General features: G+C 45.0%; 1 pseudogene; it reads left to right on the top strand.

Moving 5' to 3' along the window:
* The first annotated feature begins 6,009 nt into the window (after positions 1–6,009).
* LOC100945798 lies at positions 6,010–7,910 on the top strand (annotated as a pseudogene).
* The last annotated feature ends 1,260 nt before the right edge of the window (positions 7,911–9,170 follow it).

Below are 9,170 nucleotides of genomic sequence, written 5' to 3' on the forward strand. Positions count from 1 at the left end.
ATAAATAACACAATTGGTGATGACTACCTTGTAAAATATTCTGAGCTAAGTTTAGGTTCAACAGGGGAGAGTGTGGAGATCAAGTGGTGATGTGTGCCAGGGCCATTGTTCATTAGCTCTGCTGGGACTGCCTGGGGGATTTATAGGGCATGCTCATTTTCCCTTTCAAGCAGTCTAGGTTACCAACAATCTGGGAATCTAACATGGGGCCTACAGACCACTATACACAGCCAGAATCACCCTACACTTCATCAGCTGCCACAAACCAACCTTTAGGGACCCCACCTGGCTGCTACCATTTCTAACTAACTCTCCCCAGATATCATGTTAACAGATTTGGATCAATTAGTAAATATAATTTAACCTGAATGTAATTAATTATATAATTCTAAACAATTTGATTTAAATTAAGCTATATTGGAGCATCATAAAGGATCATAGATAAAAATAAAATAATTCAAGAGAAAGATTTGATGTGGACTTAACATTTGAGCTTCAGCTAATACTCACATGAAGGGAGGAGCCTCTTGACTCCCTACTGTTACCAGTAAAAAAACAAAAACAAACAAACAACAACAACAACAACAAAACGTAAAAAGGACCTCTAAGCATGAGGCCCATTAGTTTTTAAAGGTTGGTGCACCTGACCTAAAGACATGGGCACTGTCTCTAAGTTTTTTATAACCTGCTTTTCTTGAAACAAATGAAAAAGGAGAAGGAAGCCATGTGGGTACCTGTTGTAAAGAAGACACATTTTTCCATTTATTTATTTTTGAGTTACTGCTGTTGCCAAGGGGTCTTCTTCATAAAATCTTTTCCCAGGCAATTTCGTCAAGAGTTTTCCCCATACTTTCTTTTTTTGGGGGGGGGTTATTTTCTGAAAATTTTTTTCCATTCTTTTTTTATTTTTTTTTATTCATAACTTAGTACATTGGTGCATTTATGGGGATCAGTGTACTGTTTTGATATACAATGTGAAATGCTTATGTTGAACTAAGTAACACATCTGTCACAATTATACTCATTTCTTAATAGTTTTGAAATGTACCATTGTATCATGCACATTAGGTGAGGTCCCCCCAAATACCCTCCCTCCTCCCATAGCCCACCTCCTTCTCTTGTCTTTCCTCTTCCCTTCTACTTTCTGGACTATAGTTAGGTTTTGCCATTCATATGAATGCGTAGGTGATTATATATTGATTTCATAGTAGTATTGAGTACACTGGATTTTTTTTTCCATTCTTGAGATACTTTACTAAGAAGAATATGTTCCAGCTCTATCCAGGTAAACATAAAAGATGTGAAGTCTCCATCTTTTTATGGCTGCACAGTATTCCACAGTGTACATGTACCACAATTTGTTAATCCATTCATTCCCCATACTTTCTTCTAAAATTTTTATTGTTTAATGTTTTAAATTTAAATCTTGTATCCAACAAGAGTTAATTTTGGTCAGTGGTAAGAGGTGCAGGTCCAGTTTCAGTCTTCTAAATGTGGTACACCAGTTCTCCCAGCACCATTTCTTAAATAGGGATCTTTTCCCTTGTGCATGTTTTGTTTATCAAAGATCAGATGGCAATAAGTGGCTAGGTTCATCTGTAGGTTCCCTGTACTATTCCATACATCCATATCTCTATATTTGTACCAGCACTATGCTGTTTTAATCACTATAGACTTATAGTATAATGTAGTATAATCTAAAGTCTGGCAACGTGTTGCCTCCAGATCTGTTTTTGTTTTTAAAAAGCTTCTGCACAGCCAAGGGTACCACAACTAAAGCAAACAGACAGCCTTCACAATGGGAAAAGATATTTGCACGCCATAATTCTGACAAAGGGCTGAAAACTGGACTCTACAGAGAACTCAAAGTAATTAACAAGAAAAGGGCAAACAGAATCTTATCTGAAGATGACAGACAATGGCTGACCAACACATGAAAAAATGGTCATCATCCCTAATTATCAAAGAAATGCAAATCTGAGATATCACCTAACTCCAGTTAGATTAGCCCACATTATAGTCTCAGTTCTGCAGATGCTGGCATGGATGTGGAGAGAAGGGAACACTTCAGCAGTGCTGGTGGACTGCAAACTAATACAGCATCTTTGGAAGGAAGTACGGAGAATACTCAAAGAACTGAAAGTGGACCTTCCATTTGATTCCACAATCCTATTACTAGTCTTCTATCCAGAAGGAAAAAACCCCAAAACATTTTACCATAAAGACCAGAATTGCCAAGATGTAGAAGCAACCTAAGTGCCCATCAACCCAGGAATCAATCAACAAACTGTGGCATATGTATACCATGGAATACTATTCAGCCATAGAAAAGATGGAGACTACATCTTTTGTGTTACCTGAATGGAGCTGAAACACATTGTTAGTAAAGTAAAGTAAAAAGGATACAATGTACTCAATACTCATATGAAACCAATCTCTAAACAAGTACACACCTACAGGTAAGAAAAACACAAATATAGTGTAGCAAGGGTGGGGTGGGAAGGAAGGAAGGGGAAAAGAAAAGGGAGAGGAGGGAGGGTGACTGGCAGGATCTTGCCTAATGTGCACAATGTGAGAGTGTTCAGCACACACCCTGGGTGAAGGGCTCAACTACAACTTGAACTTTACCTTAGAAAATGAAACAACACATAACCTGAACATTTGTACCCTTGTATCAGTCTGGAAAAAAGTGAGGGCATGTTTCCCAGCTGGGTGGCGCCTGGAGGGGCAGGGCTCTCTCCTCTCCAGCAGCAGCTGCTGCTCGCTGGTAGTTACCAACTGAGAGTGGGGCCAGCACATTTGCATTCTGCCTTCTCTTGGGGGCTCCTTATTCAAAAACACTTTCCCTTTGCTCACACCCCCCACCCCCTTTCTAGGCCAGGGGACAGGGAGGACCCAATAGACATTTCCTATTTCACAGAAGCTCACCTGAAACTCCTGTAAAATGCCTCTGCTTCCTCCCTGAAACTTCTTCAAGTGCATGTTTCTTGTTATAGCACACTTGAAGTAAAATGCAAACAGAATTTCCTCTGCTTAGCATGTAAGCGGCTAAAAACAATTATTGAATGAATGAAAGAACTTGAATTAATGTTATACTAGCAATATAGAGCTCCCAGCATTTTGGGTACTGTGGGAAATAAACACACACCTATACACATATTTGCTTTTTCCTTTTTCATGTTCACATCAGGCTGTGAGCTATTAACTTTACAAATGAGTAAACAAGGTCCAGTAACTTATTCTAAGTCATACAGTAGGTAGGTAGAGGAGCAAGGATAGGAACCCACATGGATCAGACCACAAAGCTTGGGCTTTCTCCCTTTTAAGGCATTGTCTCCTGGAAATCAGCCTGAGGACTATTCTCATAATGTAAGTGCTTCCCTCTTCTGTGTCCTTGCTGACCTGTCAGCACAGCCGGCAGGAGAAGCACTGGTGCTGTAGAACCAGGCCAGGGCAGGGGCTCGTCCCTCCTCTGTCTCGCACCTGCTTCTCTGGTACTGGACCCACCTTGGTAGGCCTGGAAAGCCCTATTAGTGTGTTGATCCCAGAGGGCCAGGCCTGCCCCGTGCTGTCTGCTCCTTGCTTCTCCATAGAAGCACCAAAGTGCCTAAAATATCCACCATGGAGACAAGTTCTGAGAAGTGAGGAGGGGTCACCTGGGTGATTATTGGCTGGAGTGGTGCTTAAACTGTGGTAATCATGGAAAGAAACCCCAGTCCAAATCCATAACACTAAGGGCATAAAAGTAAATTCACTTCCTCATTCATCAATTTCTTTACTCAGAGGCTGTCCATTGAGCACCTCTTCAATGCCAACTTGTGCAGGATGCCCAGGAGAACAGAGACCTGTGAAAGCTCAAAAGTAGGAATGGTGGCCAGGGGCAGGGAAGACATAGGTCATGGAGGTCAGTTGTCTTCCAGTAGAGAATCAGCTGAGCTGTGCAAAAAAGGAGAGGAGGCAAGAAAGGCTGAAACCCCTTCACACCTGAGCCATACCCATGCAGGGCAGGGGATGTGGCCCTGCCACTGGGGTGAGGGTACCAGAAACTTCAAGGCACAGGGAAGGAGAAGGAGCTGCCCCCAGTTTGCCACCCTCCTGCTGCCCTGTGCTGAACATGTCCTCTCACCCATCTGGTCTTCAGTTCCAGGTTCTCAGTGATGATCTGCTGTCCTCACCCCCCTCTGTCTGCAGAATGCATAGATCTGGGACCTGCTTCTAGGCCTGCTGGCTACTGGCCCAGGCTCTGTGGCTGCCTTGCCTGGGGGCTGCACTGAGCACTTAGACGTGGCTGTGCCCTCCTCAGAGCCGCTGATGGCCAGCAGCACCTCAGGGCTTGTTCATTCCTTTCCAAGTCACATCCAGTGAAAACATGCGTGTTTAGAAAAGTTCAAAGTAGTTTCATGGCATACCCGGGAGTGCTTGGGAATGGCTCAGATTGCTGGGGACTGCTGATATCGCAAACACTCGTTAGATGAGGTGAACACATAATACAAAAATTTGAAAAAGGACCTTCATAGAATATATAATCCAGATCTTAGCTGTGCTGTCTCTGTGGATAAAATGGGATGCTGAGGACCCCGGGTTGAGCAGACCTTTCTGAGCAGACCTCCCGGCACAGGAAGCCAGTATCCTCAGGGCCCAGTCTGTCCCTGCATACCAAGTGTCTCCTCACTGAAGGCTGGAGGATGCAGGTGGCAGTGCTGATGCTGCCATGCAGGTTGTGAGGAAGACTGTGCTCTCCCTGAAGGAAAGCCAGTTGGGGATGAAGACCCGGAGGGCACAGGAGTCCCCACACTGGGGAGCAGAGGTGACAAGCAGAGATATATTTTGTCACTGTTAATCTGATGATATCTGAGGAAAACAGCAGATATCAAATATGGAAATTGTTAAAAGAAAGATGTCAAGAACAGATGTTTCCCAAAAAGAAAGAAAGAGTAGAAACCAGACTCTAAGGCAGTGTTTTCCGACCTTTGTTATCTCACAGCACACTTGAACCAACGGTTAAACTTCTGTGACACACTTATGTTGATCAAAAACGAAGAGTAAGAAAAAGAGTGTACTTACTGTGCTTTGAATTTCTTTTGAAAATAATTTAATAATGATCTTTGAAAGTTTTCACAACATGCCGATTGGCAATCATTGCTCTAAGGTAATGCAGAATAACCTCCACGGACTGGTCAACAGTGTGCATGGAGGGTGCTCTGGCCTGGAGAGATGGGGCCTTGTGTGGACATGCAGCCAGCACCAGGAACAGAGGATCTGGCCACCTAGGGGTCAAGGAATCAGGAGGGCAGAGATTAGCAGGAAACAGCAGGAGGGCTGGTGCCCTAGACATCCAGCACCAGGAGCTTGGGTGACCAGCAGGCCGAGAGGGCTCCAACCTCAACCGGACCCAGTGGCACCCTAAAAAGAGTTCAGACCCCATCTCAGCCTCACTACTGCAACAAGGTAAGGAGTTTGAGTGATGGAATGAATGAACCAGTCACCCAGGCCTACAACTTGTCTGACTGCGAGGCCAGCTCTAAACACCTGCTTGACCTTACCTTGAATAGTATAAAAAGAGCCAATTCCTAGTCACAAGCAGCCAGTGGGCCCCATTCTTTGGCTCAGGGATTCTAAGTGTCATGTCGACATTCTTACAAGGGAGGATGAAGCAGGAAATTAAGTCTAGGCCCCAGACTGGTGCAGCAGAGGTGGAGACTGCTGGCAGAGCCCAGACAGAGTGATGGGCAAACAATTTTGCAGAGGGTGGTGTGTTTTGCTGTGGCACAGAGCAGTGGAGTCAGCCCAGTCTGGCTAGAAATCTTGACTCTGCCTTTTTCTTGTATTTTTCACACCCATTTTATTGTTTTCTTGTTGAAAATATTTCAAATAGGGGAAACTACTATGGAGGTGGTGGCAGCAACCTGCAAACTATATCCTAATGTCCCAAACTGGTTAATAGTGGTCTGGAAGATCAATTTGAAGAGGCAGAAATTGAGTTTATACCATCCATAGATTCACCCAGGCATGGTTATAAATAGTGTGGGAGCAGGAGACACCGCACCTCCCACCAACAGGAAGAGTGAGTTCTCTGGCTTTAAGATCTTCAAGCCTTGGAAATGGAGGGGGAAAAAAGGTAGTGACACCTTCAGAAGGTGGCGAGGATCTAGGAAATTCGAGCCATGCCACATTGAAGAACGGCCATAGCACTCCCACAGGGAGTGCCAGGTCCTCTACTCCAGTCCATGTAGAGGAAAAGCCAATAAGAATACTGAGTCCTAGGCAACCCATTCCAGAAGAAGACCCAAAGTAGTGACTAGGCTCAAGCAGAAGCCATCCTAATTCTGAAGCAGGATCTGTTCCTGAGAATGTACCCAAACAGCCTTTACTTCCTCCTAAAAGACCTTTGTCCTCATCTCATGAAGCAAGTGAAATGTAAGCAGAGACTATCACTTCCTCTGGCTGCACAGTGAGGTCCATCATCACCCCCACCATCACGGCACCTGCTGCCCCCACTCCTGCCACGAGCCTAGCAAAGACTGTTCATTTCCTAGCACCCAGGACTCTGCCCATTACTCCTGCCAGCACTAACACTGCCCTGAGCCTCACTCATACAGTCCCTGCCAAACAACCCCCATCCCTCCCCCAAACCAGCTCACAGAAATAGCACCCCTGTCATTGCTGAACTGTCCCAAGCAATAAACAGTGGTGTATTGTGATTAAAACCATCCCACCCTTACCACCTAAGAGAGGCATTCTGTCAACCTCAGTACCCACCATGGAGCCTGCTGCTGCCATCATCACAAAACACCAAATGTTCAAAGAGAGAAGAGCACGTACTCTGTGGGCTCTGAACCACTAATGATGGTCCACCTCCCTCTCCATCCCCCCCCACTGCCTGCTCATATACCTCCAGAGCCTCCACGTTCCCCTCTATTCCCTGCTAAGACTCTTGCAGTTATGCCAGAAATTGAGTTTGTAGCATCCGTAGATTTACCCCAAGAGGTTTCCCAGCAAGAATATCGGAAGAGGAAAGTCCCAAAGAGGATATTGGACCAGAGCTCTGGGGAGCCCCAGGTAACTTCTAGACTGCCCCCACTCCCACTGCATGTTCAAACCCAGCAGGCCCTGACCAGCCCACTTCCCATGACTCCTCCATTGGAGGACCTCACAGAGCTCATTCATTGCTCTTTGAGAACAACAACTTTTATGAGGACAGCATTACTCTGGGTTGGACCAGGTCACTTCTTATCACTACTGAAATGGTGAAATTCCAGAGGATGAAGATGGAGAGCAGATCTGCCCACCTGCATTCAGTGAAGATGTGATGCCTGTCTCAGTCACCTCCAAACTACCACAGTGTCTGCAAGAGGAAGACGAGGAGAAGGAGAGTGACTGATTCTGAGCGGCCCACTCAGTACCGAGATGAAGAGGATGAAGATGAGAGCTGACAGAGTGCTCTGGCCAACAAAGTGAAAAGGAAAGACACACTGGCAATGAAGTTGAACCACAGACCCAGTGAACCAGAAATGAACTTGAATACTTGACCTCCTAAAAGAAGGAGTGGAATTAAGTTCAGCACCAGATTGGGAATACGGTGATCCAGTGACAGTCAAAGACCAACACCAGAAGAACTAGAACAATGAAATATATTACAGCCTAAAAATGAAGCTGATCCTCAGGCAGAAACACGAGAGATTGAATGTCGGCTCACCAGAAATCTCAGTCAAAGCCAACTGTGGCTGGACGACATGATAGGAAGAGTCTGAGGTTTAATGACTACGTGGAGGTAACAAATGCTCAAGATTACGATCAAACTGTCTCCTGCTAATAAGGTTCCCATAAGAAAAGAATTAAATGAATTTAAAAGCTCAGAGATGGAGGTTCATGAAGAGAGCAAAAATTTTACACACTACCATTGTCCATGATGCCAAAACTTGAGAGATGAACAATCCTCCCCCCTGCCCCAAACAGGGCTGATTTTCCACTTCTGTCTCCAGAGTGACTTGGAGTGAACTTTAGCACTTCCCAGCATAGCCAGAATTGGGTCCTCTACGACCTAGTTCTGGGGTGAACAGCATGTCTATGAATGTAGCATTTCATTGATATGGATTCTCACCATGCTGCCCCTGGGGCAAAACTGAACATTTGCAGTCCATACTCAAAGGAGTTTTTCCCTCACCAGCCACCAAAGTCCCGAACCACTTGCAATTTCCAGGTTTTACTGGCTGCACCCTTCACTCAAGATGACGACTGCCCATGCTGAGGCACAGTTTGCCCCATTAGCCTCACCTGTCCTGCCCTAGTTGTGAGACCTGCTTGTACAGGTGCTGAATTCCAGCCATCAAATCTGATTTTTAGCAGGAAAAATCCTTCTAGAGGCCCCCAAACCTTCTGTCAAAGCGGTCCCCACCTTCAGGGAAAGCCTTTAAACCACACTGGCATGTCAGATGAAAGCATTGCACTAGACCTCTCGGGACAAAGCAATACAGACAGACTTCTTCAGGCACCCCGGCCCCAGAGGAAGCTCAGGATCTGCCACAGTCCTCTTTTTCACAAGTTATCCTGATTATTAAAAAGTGATCCTCAAGTAATAGGAACTTATGTTTTTCCTGTCTGTTAAACAATCTGAGCTGCAACCAGATTCTATGTTGGTTAAATGAGGAAGCATTATGTATTTTCTATATACAAAAAACAAGAAAAAGCCTTAATGCCAATCTGGCAGAAAACTGATTCATGGCTTAAATATTGTAGGCTATTGTACTTTTATTGTACCAGATGATATTCTAAATCACTTTGACCAATAGATGTATTCTCTGTAAAGTAGAGCAATTCTGTGGACTCCTGTGTGAGCTGTCTGTCCCCACACTTCCAGCCAGAGTCACAGCAAGATCCTAAGGGATGTGGGGGGCTAGACAGGAAAAGGTCTTTGGAAAAGCAAGAAAGTGGCCTGACCAAAGTCCACTGCCCTGCTTCTCTGTGCTGTTTGCTTCTCTTGCTGCTAACTCCCTCTTCACTCCAGCACCATCTTCTTGCTCACCCCTTCCGGCAGCCTCCCACAGGGCTCTCCGCCTCATTCCCCTCTCCTCTTCCGAACTGTAGCCAATGTATCTGGTGCCTGGGCATTGGCTCAGCAACCCTTCCTGTTTCTGTATTTGTAATATATATTAATATGTTTTCCTAAAGCA

This window comes from Otolemur garnettii, unplaced genomic scaffold (genome assembly GCF_000181295.1).
Source record: "Otolemur garnettii isolate 467f Iridium unplaced genomic scaffold, OtoGar3 scaffold00081, whole genome shotgun sequence".
In the NCBI taxonomy this organism is placed as follows: Eukaryota; Metazoa; Chordata; class Mammalia; order Primates; family Galagidae; genus Otolemur; species Otolemur garnettii.